General features: G+C 37.4%; 1 protein-coding gene across 1 annotated transcript in view; it reads left to right on the top strand.

The window, feature by feature from the left end:
* The window catches only part of LOC150082462 (piezo-type mechanosensitive ion channel component-like), an 861219-nt gene that overhangs the window by 181937 nt on the left and 660761 nt on the right, over positions 1-18521 (top strand).

Genomic DNA, 18521 nt, shown 5'->3' with positions numbered 1-18521 from the left:
AATTGTTTTATGTGCATGGGAGTTTCATTGTAACTATACAGTTAAAATTATTTTCTTTGCTATAAGTGAAGTTGGTAGAATGATTATGCTGTTTACCTAGGTAATTTCATTATTACTGCTCAAAAAATTTAAATTTGAAATTTTATATAACTAATAATCCCCTTAATAAAGTTGTTTAATGTTACTTATATTTTGGTTATTATTTCTTATATCTTTGTCTGGATTTTTGTCTCATACATTATGCTTTCTGCTGCAGTTTCCAATTTTAAATTTCAAAGTCCAAACACTATTATATATTAATTTACTAAGTTTTATTCAGAAGACTAGGAAGAGTTGTTTTTTATGTGTTTGTGTGTGTGTTTATTTAATCTGTTATCAAATATTGGAATAGATGTAAAGGGTATGCCAGATCAGATTAATGCCATCAATTGTAGATTGAACATTACATCAGTCTGTAATCCAATTGATACTATATAGGTATTCAAAGTGTATTAAAACATTGGCATAAAAGTACTCATATGGTGGGTCATATGGCCAAAAGAACCTATAAAGACTACGATAGTCCGTGTTGATTTACATTGCTATACCTAGAAATAAACATAATTAGCAATAAAATAAAAATATAATGATTATGCAGCTAATTTTGATATATTGAATGATGTTAGCTCTCAAAAAAGTGCCATTCAATGTATCCGATTATCAATAATTAGCTGCATAATCATTATATTTTTATTTTATTTTATTGCATTGCTAATTACAGTAGACTCGATTTTCTGGGATAGATGGTAAAAAACAAATCCCGGATAATTGATTTCCCGGTTAATCCAAAAACACAAAAGTCCCCAACATACATAAGAGATATGTTCCAGGACTTCTTACTTTGTCAAGGTTTATGTAACTCGGGAATGAATAATAACATATTACTACAATATTATTCTTGATAAATCTGAATTCCATGCGATACTTGTTAATGTTTGGCCATTTTCATACATCCTTATTAGTTTAATTTTCTGATCCAAATCGATGACTTTCCTTTTCTTGGTAGATTTACTAGTACCGTTCTCTTAGTCGGTGCGGTCAAAATGAAATTACTGGGCTTTTCTGTTCGTGCATCTAATTATAAACGGGTAGTAAACTCAATCTTATTGCATTTGCAATAATACCAATTGCTGGAATTGTGTGGATTTTTACGTTATTATGGTGAAATGCGTGCCCCCTTCACTGAAATCTTCAATCATATGGGACAAAAACAAAAAAAAAAAAAAAAACCACAAATAAATTGTAAGAATCTTTTCTTCTTTCCTATTTTTTTACTTGTTACTCCATATCTCACTTGTGCAATTTGTGCATGCCGTGATTGTCGTTATTGATTGCTTATTTTATTTATTTATTATTTTTTTGTTTTAAATTTTACAATCCTAAAAAAAAAGAAAAAAAAAATTGAGCGAAAAAAATTTATACGTAAATCTGTAGTTGCGAGAGTCGGAGACTTACTGTATCGAAAAATGTTCAGCAACCTACGTAAAAAAAATATAGCGATAGATAAAAAGCGAAAAAACTTACCATGCACTATTCGCGTGTCCAATACGATGCATCCCTTTATTTTTTGCGATGTCGATTTTAAGTCCTGATAGCTATCTTATTTTTTTTTACCATGTCGATTTTAAATCTAATAGCTTACCTTTATTTTTTTGCAATTTGCGTATGGTTTGGTCACCAACATTATAATAGTTCTTTAGAGATTTGATGGATGCACTACACTAATCTCCCAATGACAACTTATAATGTTGCTTATTTGTGACTTGCAAAATATCTGTTTATACCTATTATAGTTATTACTTGAAGTTTTTGGTTTTTTTTATTTTTTTATTTGGAGTCTTGAAGTGTCCTATTTAATCCGCTTCCCGGTTAATCGAGAATCTGCTGTATATATTTATTTTTAGGGTATAGCAATGTAAACCAACACGGGCTATCTTAGTCTTTATAGATTCTTTTGGCAGTATGGCCCACTGATTACTTTTATGCCAATGTTTTATACAATTTAATTACCTATATAGTACCAATTTATATATATATATATATATATATATATATATATATAAATAATGTGAGGTTTGTAAAATAGATAGTGTCTGAAAAAATGGAAATGAAAAGTATATGCATTGCCTGAACTAAGAGAAGTTAAAGGATAGTCGAAAGTGGAAGTGAAGTAGTGGTTAAACAGGTGAAAGAATTTTTGAAAAACCTAGTACAAAAATGAACTGGGACTGAGGAAGCAAAAAAAAAAAAAAAAAAAAAAAGAAAATAATAATAATAAAAAATAAAAAAAATAATGAAAAATAAATAAATAGCACTATATTCAAATATGGGAGGGCAAATTTAGCAAGAGGTCGAATCAGGGGATGGCAAATATGCAAAATCTGAATATAGTAGATGAAAATTGATACATAGTCCGAAAATTCATCAAGGGACTACTCCTGACCATGTATCAGGCACTGCATTTCCAAACTTCTCTGTAGTATAGGAAAAAGGGGGAAGCAAATATGCGGTCTTTATCGTAATACTAGTAAACAAGGTAGCCCCTGCGCAGTGTAAAAATAAAGTTAATAATGTAAATTAAAATAAATACAAATTTGCAAAAGTGTATTGTGAAATATAATACAAATGTGAAGTGCTGAAGGGGTGAAAGGTTATTAAATTAACGTTTCAGAAAATTAAAGTTCAGATATAAAGCAGAGAAATTGGAACGAAAGTGTGGACAAGCAAATGGTAAAATTCTTGGGGAGGGGAAGGGAAGACAAAGATGGTCAAAAAAGGCAAAAATAGCGATAGGATTGAGGATAGATGGAGCGTTTATCACCCTCGTATTATACTAATAGTTCTATGATTGGGGGAAAAAAAAAAAAAAAATAGAAAAAGACAGTATAAAGATAAAAAGTGTAGAAAAAGTCATTAAAAATACTGAACTTAATGGATGTGTAAATCCTAACCTTAAAGAAAGAGTTATGGTATAAGCAAGCACTAGTAAAAATGTGTGTTAATATCATAGGCTTGTAGAGAAGAAGGGAAACCAAAACTAAAAGAGGGAGTTGCCTGGTGCATTAAGTTGAGCGGAGGAGAGAGACACACAACCAGGATGCAAAAGGGAAAATCAATGACAAGTCACTCAGTTATATAGATTTAGATAAACAGATAAGGATGACCTCTATCGTTGAAAAAAAAAGTAAAAACATGAAACGCCAGACAGAAGGCCACAGACATACCAATATGTGAAGGAACATGTGAAACAGAAAGTAGAACAAGAATAATTCTGAATTACAGGAGATAAAATTCTAGTAAAATTTTTTAGAGGATCAGAGAACAGGGTTTATAGATCATGACTCCAAACTTCTAAGATGATAAACTGATGATATTAACAGTAGGTGAACGCGGGAATTACTTATAAATAAATACAGGTCACTGTTGAAAAAAAAAGCAGCGAATTAGGGTTGAATTTGAAAGTGTCTGCAATTCTGCCCAGACACGGTAGAAGGGAGTATATGATGAGAGCATTGTCGATCAATTCGGTCCTGGAAAGATTGTGCAAGGCTCAAGGGGGTAGAATTTTTTTCAGCCTAGACTGTACTTGTTAACAGGAGGGATTGCTTCTACAGGGATGGGATACACTTAAATAGAAAGGGTGCAAGAATATTTGCTGATGTTATCGAGGCAGTGTTAGGTGTGTCAGAAAACTGCTAGCTTGGGGGGGATACAAGGACTAATAGATTAACAGTAGCCACTAGCCGAGGTGAAAGTGATTCTTGCACTGCTTCTATTGGAATGAGCAGCAGTCTGGAAAACAAGATGCAGGGTATTTCAGAGACTGCTGGGAGTCATTGCAGTTATTTGTTATTTGTTTTTTTTAAAGGAGCATTAGCAACTCAGGCCATATTGCTCCGGGGGATATGCGGTGGTCATTCCATGACCTTTCCGCTTCCTCTGTATTTGGTGGTCACGCGCTCAAACCCCGGTCTAATCAAGAAGCATGTGCTATGCACTGCTGCTCCTGCCCACCTGGCTACGGAGGCGCCAGTCATTGCAGTACAAGTAAACACATGGGTTGTGTTAGGGTAGCTAAGAATAGGAACAGGTGCATGTATACTTGTGTATACACCAATGCTAGGAGTTTGGTAAATAAATTTGATCAATTTGAGGTATTGCTCAAAACATCAAAGGCAGATATTGTTGGGATATCAGAGACGTGGTGTCACACAGATATAAGGAATGCAGAACTGGAATTTGGGGAGTACAATGTGTACAGACAGGATGGGAAGGGAAGAGGGGTTATGCCATTAATTAAGAAACAAATAAAATCCAAGCAAGTGAAGCCAGCTGAAAGTACAGTATCGAGTTAGTTTGGTGTGACATAAAGCATTTGGAGATCAAAATTGAGAGTAGGAGTGTGCTATAGGACCAATGATTCTGAGGAGTATAATAAGAAACTGTACAGGGAAATAGTGGGCCAGTAAATTAGAGAGTCTTATAATGGGGGATTTTAATTTCCCAGATATCGACTGGAATTTGTGGGTTGGTCACACACTAGCAAGGCTTTTGTGGATTATTTGGATGATTGTTTTCTACATCAGCATGTTCGGGAGGCAACTAGAGGGAGTAATACTCTTGATCTGATTATCAGTAGTGTTCTTCATGCATTAAGAATCTGCAGATAAAGGAACCACTAGGTGGCAGTGATCACAGGGTGCTGAAGTGAGATTTACTCAAAGAGGTAACTACCATCAGGGGTAAAGAGAGGGGTTTTTGCTTTCGTAAAGGCGACTACGGTGGTCTGAGACAGTATTTAAATTCTATACAGTGGGACCAACTGATGATGTTACCAACAGCAAATTCAAAATGGGAAACGTTGAAAGAACTTATCTTGGAAGCTACTAGGCTTTACATACCAACTAAGAAATATTGTTCAAGGTTTAGGCCTAAATGGATCTCAGATGAACTAATGAGACATATGGCAGAGAAGAAAAATGCATGGGATACATATGAATTAATGGGTGACATGGAAGCCTATGATAGATATAAGCTGGTCTGTAACCAAGTCACAAAGGAGATTAGCAGATTATGAGAAATCCTTGGCAAAGGATTCAAAGAAAAACAGAAAAGAGTTCTTTACCTATGTAAACTCTAGAAGGAAAGGGATGAATCAGATTGGCCCACTGGATATTGGTGGTTCAACAGTTGAGGATCCTGCTCAGGTGGCTAACAAACTAAACGAGTATTTTGCATCTACATTCACACATCAGGAGTTATTCAGGAAAGGGAATGCCAGAGGTGAAGTAAACTATGGCAGTGAGCTAGATGATTTTGTAATAACTGAGAGGAAAGTGGAGGAGAAATTAGCATTAGTAGAGGCATTTGATGCAAGAACAGCCAAAAAAAAAAAAAAAAAAAAAACACTCCCACTTCACCCCTCTGTTCGTTCAAAATACCTGTCCAGCTGAGCCTTAAACTTATTTAGGCTATCAACTTCCACGACAAGGGATGGAAGTCTGTTCCACCAACCAACCACACGCTGGCTAAAGGCAAATTTCCGCACGTCTATCCTACATCTGTCTTTCCTCAATTTGAATTTATGCCCTCTCAGGTGATTATTCTGAGCGAGAGGAAGAATCCCATCAGCATTGAGCATGCTCAAACCATTCAATGCTTTATAAACCTCTATCAGATCACCTCGCTGGTGCCTAGTCTCCAACGAATTACAGACACTGTAATTTGCAAATCTTAAGCCTTTCTTCGTAAGAGCACCCCTTTGTTCCATTCACTAATCTTGTTGCCCTTCTCTGTACTCGTTCCAGCAGCTCTACGTCCTTCTTGAAATGAGGCCTCCAGGCCTGTATACAGTACTCTAGGTGTGGCCTGACCATTGCCTTATACAAGGGAATAATCACCTCCTTATCCCTGCTAGAAAAATTCCTATGTATCATTGACAATACACCATGAGCTACTCTTGCAGCCCGTCTGCACTGCTCAGAGAACTTCATATCTGCCTGCACAACCACCCCCAGGTCCCTTTCATTCTCTACCACTGTCAGTGTAATACCACAGAGTTGATACGTTGCTCTGGGGTTGCTGTTTCCCATGTGTAGTACTTTATATTTGTCAATGTTAAACTTCATTTGCCACCTCTCAGCCCATCTGCTCAACCTTTCCAGATCCTGTTGCAGCAGCATAGTGTCAGTAGTGTCCTTGACAACACTGCCTACCTTTGTATCGTCTGCAAACTTCGACATTAAGCTTGATATACCATCCTCAATATCATTTATGAATACAGAAAACAATAATGGACCCAACACTGAGCCCTGAGGGACTCCACTAATAACATTAGTCCACGACGAGCAGTGTCCATTGATTACCACTCTGTCTTCTCCCCCTCAGCACCCCTTTACCCACAGCAGCAATTTGGCTCCAATGTTACACTGCTCCAATTTGTGCAGCAGTCTTCCATGTGCAACAGTATCAAAAGCCTTTCTAAGATCCAAGTATATAATATCAAAGTTATTCCCTGTATCCAGTTCCTTTGTGACTGCATCATAGTATCCAATCAAATTGGTCAGGCAAGACTTCCCCTTGTCCGAGCTATAACAGAAGTCTTGTCTAAATGATCCTGCAGTGCTTCTTTAACTAGTGCCTCCATTAATTTTCCTGGAACAGAAGTTAAACTCACAGGTCTATAATTGCTTGTGTCAGCTTTTGATCCTCCTTTGTGAATTGGGGTCACATTTGCACATTTCCAGTCTATGGGTACCTCCCCTGAGTCCAAGGAAGCTCTCATAATTATGGCTAAGGGTTTGCTTACTTCTTTGCTGCCTCCTTTAATATAACTGGATAGATCCCATCCTCCCCAGGTGCCTTTCTTGTGTTTATCTTCAACAATTTCTCCTCCACTTTACTCTCAGTTATTACAAGATTCTCTAGCTTACTGCTAGAGTTGAATACACCTCTGGCATTCCCCTCGCTAAATAACTCCTCATGTGTGAATGTCGATGCAAAATATTCATTTAGTTTGTTAGCTACCTGAGCAGGATCATCAACAGTTGACCCATCGATATCAAGTGGACCAATCTGATTCATCCCCTTCCTTCTAGAGTTTACATAAGTAAAGAACTCTTTGCTGTTTTTCTTTGCATCCCTTGCCAAAGATTTCTCGTAATCTGCCTTCGCCTGCCTAACCTCCTTTGTAACTTGGTTACAGATCAACTTGTATCTATCATAGGCTTCTGTGTCATGTGTTAATTTGTATGTATCCCATGCATGTTTCTTCTCTGCCATATGCCTCATCAGTTCATCTGACATCCATTTAGGCCTAAACCTTGAACAATATTTCTTAGTTGGTATGTAAAGTCTAGTAGCTTCCAAGATAAGTTCTTTGAATGCTTCCCATTTTGCATTTACTGTTGGTAACATCATCAGTTGGTCCCACTGTATAGAATTTAAATACTGTCTCAGTCCATCGTAGTCGCCTTTACGAAAGCAATAACCCTTCCCTTTACCCCTAATGGTAGTTACCTCTTTGAGTAAATCCCACTTCAGCACACTGTGATCACTGCCACCTAGTGGTTCATTTATCTGCAGATTCTTAATGCATAAAGAATCACTGCTGATAATCAAATCAAGAGTATTCCACCCTCTAGTTGCCTCCCGAACATGCTGATGTAGAAAACAATCATCCAATAAATCCACAAAAGCCTTGCTAGTGTGTGAGTGACCAGCCCACAAATTCCAGTCAATATCTGGGAAATTAAAATCTCCCATTATAAGACTCTCTGATTTACTGGCCCACTCTATTTCCGTGTACAGTTTCTTATTATACTCATCAGAGTCATTAGGCCTATAGCACACTCCTACTCTCAATTTTGATCTCCCAATGCTTATGTCACACCAAACTGACTCGACACTGCACTGTCCAGCGATGTCCACTGGCTTCACTTCCTTGTATTTTATGTATTTCTTAACTAATAGCATAACCCCTCCCCCCTTCCTATCCTGTCTATCCTTTCTGTAGACGTTGTACTCCCCAAATTCCAGTTCTGCATTCCTTATATCTGTGTGACACCAAGTCTCTGATATCCCAACAATATCTGCCTTTGATGTTTTGAGCAATACCTCAAATTCATCAAATTTATTTACTAAACTCCTAGCATTGGTGTACAAGCAAGTATACATGCACCTATTTCTATTCTTAGCTACCCTAACACAACCCATGTGTTTACTTGTACCGCAATGACTCCTAGCAGTCTCTGAAATATCCTGAATCTTGTTTTTCAGGCTTCTGCTCATTCCAATAGAAGCAGTGCAAGAATCTCTTTCACCTCTGCCAGTGGCTACTGTTAATCTATTTGTCTTTGTATCCCCCCAAGCTAGCAGTTTTCCGACCCACCTAACACTGCCTCGATAGCATCAGCAAATATTCTTGCACCCTTTCTATTTAAGTGTATCCCATCCCTGTAGAAGCAATCCCTCCTGTTAACAAGTACAGTCCAAGCTTAAAAAAAAAAAGTCTACCCCTTGAGCCTTGTACAATCTTTCCAGGGCCGAATTGATCGACAAGGCTCTCATCATATACTCCCTCCTATCGTGTCTGGGCAGAATTGCAGACACTTTCAAATTAAACCCTATTTCATGGCTTTTTTTCAACAGTGACCTGTACTTGTTAAGCAATTCTGCCGGTCTCCTACTCTTGATATCGTTAGTGCCCACGTGTACAACTATATCACCTTTTGTGCCCTTAAAAGATGATATCTGCTCTACAACGTCATCAACCTTTGCCCCTGGCAGACATACCCTGGTCCTCTTCCACCTATCATTTTTACAAAGCATGATCCCCATTTCCCTGACAATAGAGTCACCAACAACTACTAGTTCCTTTGGGACCAGCGCATTCTGCCTTGGGGGTTGCTGCTGTGTTTCACGATGACCAAGTGCAAGCTCTGGCGTTGATGTGGGCAGCTGAGAGCTTGATGGGCCCCTCAATTTAGTTCCTTCGAGGGCATTCACCCTGTCCTTCAAGCTCTCATATAGGCCCATAAGAACGCTGAGTTGTTGCCTGATTTCGATACACTCCTTGCATCGTGCACACACAAAGACATCCCCCATGGCAGTATCATGTCCCGTACCTGAATGCTCCACAAACATCATGCAAGCTGTGCATTTTAGAAGGCTGTGACTCAGAAGGCAACTGCCCCCCTCAGTTCTCCTCTGAGCCACAGCACTTCCATTAGCTTGAGCCTTTTGTTTTGCTGCTCTGGTCTGAGTCATGATTACTTTTAATTTAAATAAAATTTCAATTTCAGTTTATAACCGTAACTTATCTCCCAACACAGCTATAACGGGATATATATTTTTAGCGTCAAGTATTAATCAATCGTTTTTTATGTTTATCCTCAACAAATTGTTGAGGATAAACATAAAAAAGGCACCCGGGGTGGATGGGATCAATCCAGTTATATTAAAGGAGGCAACAAAGGAAGTAAGCAAACCCTTAGCCATAATTATGACAGCTTCTTTGGACTCAGGGGAGGTACCCATAGACTGGAGATGTGCAAATGTGACCCCAATTACAAAGGAGGATCAAAAGCTAGCACAAGTAATTATAGACCTGTGAGTTTAACTTCTGTTCCAGGAAAATTAATGTAGGCACTGGTTAAAGAAGCGCTGCAGGATCATCTAGACAAGACTTCAGTTATAGTTCGGACACAGCATGGATTTGTTTAGGGAAAGTCTTGCCTGACCAATTTGATTGGATACTATGATGCAGTCAGAAAAGAACTGGATGCAGGGAATAACTTTGATATATATTTGGATCTTAGAAAGCCTTTTGATGCTGTTACACATGGAAGACTGCTGCACAAATTGGAGCAGTGTGGCATTGGAGGCAAATTGCTGCTATGGATAAAGGGACGGTTGAGGGGGAGAAGACAGAGTGGTAATCAATGGCACTGCTCATCGTGGACTAATGTTATTAGTGGAGTTCTTCAGGGTTCAGTGTTGGGTCCATTGTTGTTTTCTGTATTTATGAATGAAGCTTAATATCCAAGTTTGCAGATGATACAATGGTTGGCAAGGATGTTAAGGACACTACTGATGGTGTCCTGCTGCAACAGGATCTGGAAAGGTTGAGCAGATGGGCTGAGAGGTGGCAAATGAAGTTTAACATTGACAAATGTAAAGTACTATATATGGGAAACAGTAATCCCAGAGCAACATATCAACTCTGTGGTACTACATTGACAGTGGTAGAGAATGAAGAGGACCTGAGGATAATTGTCCAGGCAGATATGAAGTTTTCTGAGCAGTGCAGACGAGCTGCAAGAGTTGCTCATGGTGTCTTGTCAATGATATACAGGAATTTTTCTAGCAGGGATAAGGAAGTGATTATTCCCTTGTAGGCAATGGTCAGGCCACACCTTGAGTACTGTATACAGGTCTGGAGTCTCATTTCAAGACTGATGTAGAGCTGCAGGAACGAGTACAGAGAAAGGCAATAAGATTAGTGAATGGAACAAAGGGTTGCTCTTATGAAGAAAGGCTATAGTTTTGCAAATTACAGTGTCTGGATACTAGGCACCTGCTAGGTGATCTGATTGAGGTGTATAAAGCCTTGAATGGTTTGTGTATGCTCGATGCCGATGGTATTCTTCCACTTGCTCAGAATAATCACCTGAGAGGGCATAAATTCAAATTGAGGAGACAGATGTAGGATAGATGTGCAGAAATTTGCCTTTAGTCAGCGGGTAGTTGGTTGGTGGAACAGACTCCCATCCTTTATTGTGGAATTTGAAAGCCTAGATAAAATTAAGGCTCAGCTGGACAGATATTTCGAACGAATGGAGGGGTGAAATGGAAGTGGTTGTCTTTCTTTTTTTTCTTTTTTTTTTTTTTTTTTGCTGATGCTGCATAAGCTTGCTTTCTTGCATCACATATCTCTGCTAATGCTAAACTGCAGTAGAAATAGAAAAACTCTATTTGGCACAACTGAGGTTGATTGAAGGTTTAGTGAATCCATCGAAGAGCGTGACAAAAAATCCAGTAGGTGAAAAACTGTAGATGGAAACAGAATAAAAAACCTTGAAGAATTTTTGTATCCATAGATAAAATTTATTCCACCAAATAAAAGGCCTGGTTAAATGATGCAAGGCTACCATACAGACAGTAGATCTGAGACCAGTGTCAGAGAAGCAAAATGCCAAACCTAGCAGTTGTAATCAATGAAGAAACACAATAAGTCCAGGAATAAAAAGCCGAAAGTACAGGATTCCAAAAAGTAGAAAGGACGAATTCAAACTAAACAAGAGAAACAGATAGGGATGACCTCTATCGTTGGGGGGGAAAAAAAGTGGGAAAGATGGCATAAAAACATGAAATGCCAGACAAAAGGCCACACATACGTGAAGGAACATGTGAAACAGAAAGTAGAACAAGAATAATTCTTATAGGAGATAAAATTGTGTTAAAATTTAAATGATCAGAGAACAGGATTATAGACCATGGCTCCATATTTCCAAGAAGACAATCCGCTGTAGAAAGAGAAATGCACAGTTTGGCTACATCTGAGGTTGATTGAAGGTTTAGTGAATTTATTGAAAAGCATGACAAAAAATCCGGCAGGCGAAAAACTATAGATGGAAACAGAATTAAAAACTTTGAAGAATTTTCTTATCCATAGATAAAATTTATTCCACCAAATAAAGGCCTGGTTAAATGATGCAAGGCTACCATACAGACAGTAGATCTGAGACTGGTTGTAATCAGGGAAGAAACACACTTAAGTCCAGGAATAAAAAGCCAAAAGTACAGGATTCCAAAAAAGTAGAAAGGACAAATTCAAACTAAATGTGTAAAAAAATTTAGAGAGTAAAGAAACAGTAATCTCATTCCGAAAAAGAACCTTGAATGGAAGTCATGAACAGTGATTACTAACTAAGTAGTGGAAATCGAACCAAATAATATACAACTGTACAATACTTTTAAACAGGGACAGTTGGCAAGTAAATTGAAATTCATTTATTTTTAATTTTAGAAGAAACTATACTGAAACAATATTTATATTTTTCCCTCTATATAGTATTCTTTAAAAGCTTGTTATAAAAAAACTTTTATTGCTTTGCTGAAAAGGATATGGTTGCTGCATATATTGGCTAATCTGATAGCTTGAATATGAATGGTATTTATGTGAATTTTATTGGAAATATTAGAAAGCCAATATATGAAGTAAATGACCTCAAAGTTACTGTTGCTTTACTCTCGGTGACTTGTCATTGTTTCCCCTGTTTGCATCCTAGCTGTGTATGACTCTCCTCCGCTTGACTTAATGACTCCAGGGAACTCCCTCTTTTAGTTTTGGTTTCGATTTCCCTTCCTCTCTATAAGCCTGGGATGTTAACACCCATCTTTACTAATGCTTGCTTATACCAGAACCCTTTCGTTAAGGTTAGGCCTTACACACCCAGTAAGTTCAGTATTTTTAATGATTTTTTATCTTTATACTGTCTTTTTCTATTTTTTTTCCCGTTTGTAGAACTATTAGTGTAATACGAGGGTGATGCGAACGCTCCGCCTATCCTCAATCTTATCGCTATTTTCGGCTTCTTTTGACCATCTTTTTCTTCCCTTCCTCTCCCCAAGAATTTTACCATTTGCTTGTCCACACTTTTTCGTTCAAATTTCTCTGCTTTATATCTGAGCTTTAATTTTCTATCACGTTAATTTAATAACCTTTCACCCCTTCTGCACTTCACAGTTGTATTATATTTCACATTACACTTTTGTAAATTTGTATTTATTTTAATTTACATTATTAACTTTATTTTTGCACTGTGTAGGGACTACCTTGTCTACTAGTATTATAATAAAGGCTGCATATTTGCTTCCCCCTTTTTTCTAATACTACAGACAAGTTTGTATTAGTATTAGTAATGGCCGCATGGCGCAAGAAAGCCTATGGCTTATGCTGCACCAGCCAAAAAAAAAAAAAAAAAAAAAAAAAAACCCCGAATAAAACAATGATAAAAAAAAAAAAAAAAAAACTAATAATTAATAAAAGAAAAGGAAATCAAATCTATCATCCTATGCATTTTCCTGACCTGAAGGTACTATCCAGATGACCTTTGAATTTCCCCAACTGTCAGCCTCTACCATCCATGCAATTTATTCCAGCAATTTTTAACTAGCTGGCTAAAATAAAACTTCCTGCAGTCCAATCTAAACATCTCTCCCCGTAACTTGAATTTATGTCCTCTAGTTCTGGCATCATTTATAATCTTGAAAATTTTGTCCTAATTCATTTTACTGATGCCTCTCAGAGCCTTAAACACCTCAATCAAATCTCCTCTAAGGTGTCTAGTTTCCAAACTCTGCAACCCAAATATTCAAAGTCTTTCTTCATAAGGACATCCTTTTGCCGATCTCACCAGGCGGGTTAACAGTCTTTGCATCCTTTCAAGAAGCTCGATGTCTTTCTTTAGGTGCGGTCTCTATACTTGAACACAGTATTCCAAGTATGGTCTAACGAAAGCCTTGTATAATGGGATTATCACGTCCCTATCTCTACTTGCAAAAGTTCGATAGGTCATCAATAGGACACCATGGTCCTTCCTTGCAACCTGTTTACAATGCTCAGAATTTTATGTCTGACCGTATTGTAACACCCAAGTCCCTTTCCTCCAGTACTGGGTTTAGTTGAACTCCACCAAGTGAATAAGTTATTTTGGGATTACTGTTTCCCAGGTGTAATGCCTTACACTTTGTTGCATTAAAGCATAGCTGCCATTTTTCTGACCATTCCTGAAGTCTATCTAGGTCTCTCTGAAGAAGCTCAGCTTGACAGTGATCATTAACTACTCTACCAATTTTAACATCATCTGCAAATTTAGACATCACACCCTCTATTCCTTCATCCATGTCATTTATGAAAAATAAAAACAACAGTGGTCCTAATACTGATCCTTGTGGAACCCCACTTCTTACGTCAACCCAATCTGAGGAATAGCCATTTATCACAACCCTCTACCTCCTGCCCTGAAGCAATCCTGATATCCATCTAAGTTTCCCAGTGATTCCAACCTGTTCCAGGTTATAAAGCAACTGCTCATGTGGGATTGAGTCAAAAGCTTTGCTGAAATCTAATAAACAATGTCGAAATTATTCCCTAAATCCAGCTCATGAGTGACCCTTTCAAAATAGCAAACCAGATTCTTTAAGCATGATTTTCCCTTAACAAAACCATGCTGAGTATTCTTGAGAATTTCAGTTCTATCCAAATGATCCTGAATTCCACCCTTGATCATTGCCTCCATGATTTTCCCTACCACTGAAGTCAGACTGACAGGTTGATAATTTCCCACTTCACTCTTAGAACCACCCTTGTGTTGGATTGGCACTTTTCCAATTCATTGGAATCTTCCCAGAGTCTAATGATGCTCACATAATTAGTCCTAATGGTTCAATGCACTCACTTGCCGCCTCCCTTAAGATTATAGGGCCTGTAGGCTCAAATGTTTTTTTCTTTAAATAATCTTGCAAAATTTCAATATCATTAATTACATATTTTTCAACTTTGCCCCACAATTTGCTATTGCCACAAAAGGTTTTTCTTCTGTAAATATCGATGAAAAATAACTGAGTTCATCTGCAATGGCAGCTGGTGTATTTAATACTATCCCCTTTCCCTTACATGAAGGACTGATATAGTTTGTCCTGCTCTTCTTATCATTTATATATGTGAAGAATTCCTTATCTCCCCTCTTTGCTCTGTTTGCTAGCGATTTCTCATAAACTGCCTTTGTCTGTTGAACCTTTTTTGTGTGGCTCAATTAAAGATCATCTTGTAGCTGTTATAGGCTTCAGTACTTTTTATTGCTCTGTAACCTTTCCATGCCACCTTTTTCTACTCAAGTAATGTGACAACTTCACTATTCATCCAACTTGGAACCCTCCTGGTGGAGTATTTTTTTTAATGGTAAATATGCATTCAAGGTGTCTGTGATTAATGTTTTAAAGCATACCACAGTTCAATTGTTTTCATTCTCTGTGTGATATCTACCCAGTTAACAGAGGCAATGTAACACCTTAAGGCATCATAATTTCCTTTTCCGAAATATAACCCATTCCTTTGCCTTTTACTACTGCTACCTCTCTCTCTTCATCTTCCACCATAGAACTCCCGTGATCACTTCCTTCTACTGGTTCCTCTGCTGTCAGCCCTGTCTGTCATCTGATTCATGGGTGGTGATGAGGTCTATGACATTCTTTTCTCTAGTACTTTCCCTGACATGTTGATACAAATAACAGTCATCTAGTTGATTTAAAAATTTTGTTTCCCCTGTCGAGTTTCCTTCTCATTTACTCCAATCAATTAGAGGCAAATTGAAATTACCCATAATAAGACTTTGACGCTTTCTTGGCTGTTCTTTTTGCATGTAGAGGCTTTCGGCATAATCTTCACAATCACCTGGTCTGTAGATTACTCCTACTCGCATTATACCTTTGTTTCCAACTATCTCACACCATACAGACTATGCTAGCATGTGAAACGTCTGAATCTGGGAAAGCTAATGTCGCACTCAGGCTGCTTCTGATAAACTTTACCCCATCACCCCTTCTATCTACCCTTTCCTTCCTAAATACATTATACAAGCCATACTGAAACTCATCATTCCCAATTTCCGGGTGGCACCATGTCTCCGTAAGCCCTATTATGTCTGCGTTACTTGTTTTAACCAGCAGTTCGAATCCGCTCATTTTATTGACGACACTTCTAACATTACTGTATAAACAATTAAGACTTACTGTTCTTGTATATTTAACAACCCTAACACAACCCTTGAAGTTTTTTAGGCTCTCTTCCCTGGCTACATTGCCTACATTAGCTACCCGCTCACTTGAAACGTTTCTGCCCCCAGAACATCTAGATAATATGTCCAGTTGGGGGCACAGATAAGAACTCTTGAGGTATGTGCAAGAGTTACTTTGACCAGTATTATCAGATAAATATGTGTCAGTATTACCCATATCTCCCCCCCCCACTAGCAATTTCCCTGAACCTTTAAGGTATCCTCAATAAGTTTGGAAACGGAGTGCCTGATACATGGTAATGAGTAGTCCCCTGATGAATTTCCTGACTATGTATCATTTTTTTTCATCTACTGTATTCAGGTTTTGCATATTTGCCCTCCCCTGATTCAACCTCTTGCTAAAATTGCCCTCTCATATCTGAATATAGTGCTATTTATTTATTTATTTGTTTTTTATTATTATTTTATTTTGTTTTATTTATTTTTTTGCTTCCTCAGTCCCAGTTCATTTTTGTTTTAGGTTTTTCAAATTCTTTCACCTGTTTAACCACTACTTCACTTTCCTTTCCACTAACCCTTAAACTTTTCTTAGTTCAGGCACCTTGTGTACTTTTCATTTCCATTTTCTGAGACACCTTTATCTATTTTACAAACCTCACATTATTTATATCCTTTTGCATCCTTTACTGCTGCACTGTGCATTTTGGAGCATGAGACATACGATAAATTTTGTTATTTTCCTTTTTCTGCTTATTTTACTACTACATACCTCCGTAGCCGAGTGGTCAGGAGCTGGAGTGCAGTAGCACATGTTGACCGGGGTTCAGATAGACTGGGGTTCAAGCCCCTCACTGCTAAATACGGTCGATCTGCCAACCTGCATTGGACCAACGTGGCAGATTATGGTCCATTTCCCTCAACATGAATTGTTGAAGAGGCTTCCATCCTGCAGTGGGTTGATAATGGCTGCAGTTTACCTTTTTTTTTTACTATATATATGTATATATATAATTATATTTAAATAATGTTGGAAAAGAAGTATTACTTAATAAAAATAAAAAAGCAGGGTACAGCACACATCAAAGGCAGCAAAAAGCACATTCCTCTACATGATGCTTGAAACATAGTCATATAAATTAGAATAAGGTTTAAAATAATAAAATAATGCCAGCAGTATGGCAAGACAAGAGCGAAAAAACAAAATTAAACCTAAATTCAAATCTAACAGGGAGGGAAGAGAAAGGTAACAAGAATAAAATATATTGCAATGGAAACTCTTTATTAAGTAATACTTCTTTTCCAACATTATTTAAATATAATTATGTCACATGATAGTATTGGGTGAATTGCTAACGCTGTGCCTGTACTGCCATCTATAGTTTATTATTTGTTTATATAAATAGGTTAAGTTTACTTTTGTCAGTAGTGTGGCTTTGCACTGGAGTGCTCTTGTCTGTTCTATTTTTGATTTTCGCTGCATCAGGACCACCTCTGTTCAATTCTTTGCATTGGCGGTTCGATCTGGGGATCGGTGTGGCGGACTGATCTTGCGATCGTTCCGCCTTTGCGGTGATTTGTTTAGTGTTCGAAATGCAGCAATTCCCTGACCATTATTGGCCTTGTGGTCCTCTGTTGAGATGGGGCATAATGGTCAGTTTATTTTTGCTATTTTTGTTTTGTTTTATTGTGAATGGTTTAAATCTCTGTTTGGTGATATTTCACATAAATTTGGACCTGGTGCCCATCAGAGGGGGCACCACTAAATTTCTATTTAATTGGCTTTAAATTTCAATGAATTATTATTCGTATAATTAGATTTTCTAAATTAATTTAGAGTTTCCGTTGCAACATATTTTATTCTTGTTACCTTTCTCTTCCCTTCCTGTTAGATTTGAATTTAGGTTTAATTTTGTTTTTTCGCTCTTGTCTTGCCGTACTGCTGGTATTTTATTATTTTAAACCTTATTCATAATTTATATGACTAATATATATATATATATATATATATATATATATATATATATATATATATATAACCTGATAATTAAAATAAATATGATATTTAAAATAAAAAACATCAGCCAGTAGTACGGCAAAAATGCAGAGCGAAACGAAACGCAAAATAATATAAAATAAACAAACAGGGAAGGGAAAGTAGAGATAATAAGACAAAGGTAGTCGATAATCCCCTGTATAATTTTGTCATTAAACCCAATTAATAAAAACGATGTAAATTTAAAATAATGCCAATTATATATAATTTAGTGGTACCCCCCTCGAAGGTACCAGTTCCAAAAGACGTGAAATATCACCAAAAAGGGGTTAAAGAAACTACAAAAACTAAAATATCAAAATAATAGACTGACCATCATGCCCCATATCGACAGAGGACCACGAGGCCAATAATAGCCATGGAATCGCTGCATTTCAATCGTCATACAAATCATCGCAAAGGCGGAAATATCGAAGAACCAAACCACCCTTCCATTCTCCGATAGATCAACCAATGCAGAGGATTTGCATGGCGGTGGTCCTTATGCAGCGAGAAATAATCTATAGAACAGACAGCACTCTTGATCAGAGCCACACCACTGACATAATGCAAGCTTAACCAGCTTATATAATAGAAAGGAAAAGAATAGATGGCGGCACAGGCGCTGCTTATTTAGCATATCAACCCAC

This window comes from Mastigoproctus giganteus, chromosome 7 (assembly GCF_048544385.1).
Source record: "Mastigoproctus giganteus isolate SK-2022 chromosome 7, ASM4854438v1, whole genome shotgun sequence".
Lineage (NCBI taxonomy): Eukaryota > Metazoa > Arthropoda > Arachnida > Uropygi > Thelyphonidae > Mastigoproctus > Mastigoproctus giganteus.
Note: the sequence above shows the minus strand (reverse complement) of the source record. Positions and strands in the feature narration are given on the sequence as shown.